The sequence below is a fragment of the Sorghum bicolor genome, chromosome 3 (assembly GCF_000003195.3).
Source record: "Sorghum bicolor cultivar BTx623 chromosome 3, Sorghum_bicolor_NCBIv3, whole genome shotgun sequence".
In the NCBI taxonomy this organism is placed as follows: domain Eukaryota; kingdom Viridiplantae; phylum Streptophyta; class Magnoliopsida; order Poales; family Poaceae; genus Sorghum; species Sorghum bicolor.
The window spans coordinates 19,250,225-19,253,451 of NC_012872.2; the positions used below are offsets into that span (position 1 = coordinate 19,250,225).

General features: G+C 40.8%; 1 pseudogene; it reads left to right on the plus strand.

The window, feature by feature from the left end:
• The window catches only part of LOC8075351, a 55,444-nt pseudogene extending 52,933 nt beyond the window's left edge, over positions 1 to 2,511 (plus strand).

The window sequence follows — 3,227 nt, forward strand, 5'->3', positions numbered from 1 at the left end:
TTGGTTCGCTGGCAAAGTCTCGGTGGTTGTCGTTGAAATCTTGCCACTGCTTTCCATCGGCTGGATGGCGAAGCTTGCCATCATTTTTGTGCTCATCAGAAGCATGCCAACTCATAAATTTTGCATCCTCAGGGTTAGCAAACAAACTCCTCAGTCGATCTACCACTAGAAGGTACCATATCACTAAAGCAGGAATCTTTTTCTGCGCATAATAGTCAACCTCTTCTTTATCTTTGCTCATGGGTTTTGAACTCTGTTGGGTGTTCTTTTAGGACTTCTTTCGCTTCTTCCCTGCTTTACACATGGAGGCAGCACAATCCTCTCGATAGTCTTTGTTTGTCTTGTACCGACTTGCACCACACTTTGGACAACTATCCAAGTCCTTGTAATCATCACCTCGGTACATGATACAATGATTTCTACACGCATGGATCTTCTTGACACCTATAGTCAGCGGACTGATCAGCTTCTTTGCATAGTACGTGTTAGCAGGCACTTTGTTCTCCTTTGGAAGCATATTGCCGATAATACTTAAGAACGTATCGAATCCAGCATCAGACAAACCATACCTGGCTTTTGTCATTAACAGTTTTAGCACAGCTCGCAACGTTGTGTACTCTTTGCTACAACCTTTAGACTCATCATACAAAGGCTCTTCTGCTGCCTTCGTCAAGGCCTTCATCCCTTTCATTAATAACATTGATGGTTCAGTATGACGACGCAACATTGCCTCCAAGAATTCAGCATTTTCCGCAGCCGTATCATTTGGTAAGACATGAGTTCTTGCACCATTATTTCCCCCAGCAAATCCACCAGCGGTAACATTTGGCCCAACATGTTCACTATGGGGTGTCTCGTGAAAAAACTGATCAGCAGGCATGCCTAGACCAACGGTGTCGATGTGTGCTGGGTCCCCAACATGTGTAAGGCGCTGAGCTACCCTCTCCATGCTTTGTCCAAATCAAGTAATCCTTCATAAATCCTCGGCAGACTAGATGAGAAATGATTACTTCAGTATCTTCAAATAGAAGAATATTTCTGCAGTCGTAGCATGGACAATATATATACTTCGTCTTTGTTCTCAAAGCATGGTTCTTAGCAGCATCAACAAACCTATGCACCTCAGGTATATATGATGGATCTAGTCTTGATAAGTTATACATCCATAAGGACCTCTCCATCATGACCTGTTGAAAAGTTAGTAAATTAATTGAAATATTGTCTAGGAATATTTGTTATTAAAAATAAAAGAACACCTAACAATTAAATCAAATTGAAAAAGGAAACATGGAAATGGTGAGAGGAGAGGCAACATCTTAACCAACCTCATACATGAAAAATGCTTATCGCGTAATTAAATCAAATTTACATAAAAAATAACATCCTAAACAATATAATTTAAAAAACTAAAAAGAAAACTTATCTTTCTCTCTCTTCCCAAGCATGGAAACACCATTCACGGAAACTACTACATATATATTTCTTGGATTCACTAATTAGAGAAGGAAACATAAAAAAGAAGAGAGGAGAGACATCATCTAACCATCTTAAGCAACCCCATTTGAGCAAATATAGACCATACCTAGCTATTCTACTCTCTCCCTCTCATGGTGAAACCCTAGATCTAAAAAGTAGCTTAAATTGAGCAAGAGGGCACAAAAAGAGGCATTAGAGGCATCAACTAACCTTTCTTAGCCACCTCCTTCCAAGAAATGAAGATCAAAACCTCTCCCTTGTATTTTGAAAAATCTGGACCTCCAAGATGGGCTGCAATGGAAGGTGGCTGCGAGCTACGGTTCTGCTTGAGGAGGAAGAAGGGGCTGGGGGTATTTATAGGAAGATAAATCACAGGCGGTTTGCTATGTGAACCGCCTGTGAAAATCTATTAACACAGGCAGTTCAGTTAACAAACCGTCTGTGATTTATCTTCATATAAATATCCCCAGCCTACACAGGCGGTTCAGTTATGTGAACCGCCTGTGTTAATAGATTTTCACTGTAAATGGTTCATTTACACAGGCGGTTTTCTTACAATAACCGCCTCTACTGAGCCTTTTATACATGCGGTTTTCAATTCTAGCCGTAGAAATTTACAACACAGGCGCATTATAATTAAAACCGCCTGTGCAAATGTTTTACCCCCGCCGACTTAGAACCTCTGTGTACTAGTGGAGGGAGGTGGTAAAGAACAGGGAGAAGCACAAGGGAAGCTTTGAGACCATTCATGTGGAGGATGCCTTGGGGCTTGGGCCATGCCTTTGCCACCCGTATGGGCAATGTGTTCACAATTGGCAAGGGCAACAAACCATGGGTGAGTCTCCCCAAGGGCAAGGGTATCAAGCTCAGCATCATTGAGGAGCAGAGAAAGCGGGATGCTGCTGCTCAGACTGCTGCGAATGCTTAAGTAGTTTGCATAAAGTTTGCTGAAACATTCAATGAAAATATGCCTTGCATCCGAGTTTGGGACTGAAATGTAACCCTTTTAGGCTAGTAGTTATTAGTATTTTGAAATACTGTAGACATCTATCTATCAGGTTAACATTATCTCATGGCAAGTCATTACAGAATGTTTTATTTGGTTCCATTCTAGATTTTGTTGTGCTATCTTAATTGCGCTGTTCAACTTGCAACTTGGATCAATGAGTTCCAAGGTTTGGTTTTGTTCTTGACAGTTCATTTCGTGATAAAGGAATGAATTTATCTGTTTGTGTGGCTTTGTTTGTTGTTGAGAAGAATCCAATGACTGCACTAAACAATGCTCACACAAGTATGTATCGACGTGCACTGTCAATTGGGCTTTGAGCACGAAATAAGCCAGTAACTGCTGCTTGTAACTCGAAACGTATTTGTAGAATCTCGTTTAACCCAGAAGTTATCTTCTCTGCACAAAGCATCACAGCTGTAATCATTTCAAGCACCAAGTTAGCATCGTTTGATTGTATTATTCTTCAGGTTGTTTTCATGTTGCTGGATTTCAAACCGACTATTTTTGTATGTCGATAGCATTACTGCAGAATCGGTCAGCTACTTATGTCCAATAGCATTATTGCACCATGAAGTGGACCTTTGGCATGTAGCAGTGTCAGCAATTGACAATAGCAACTAGCAATTTTTCATAAACATTAGAGCCATTAGCCCATTACAAGCCAGTCTCTCTGCCGAGCTCACTTAAAAGAAATGCCATACTTGCACTTCATTTGTGAAATGCAAAACTCGTCATGGGGAGA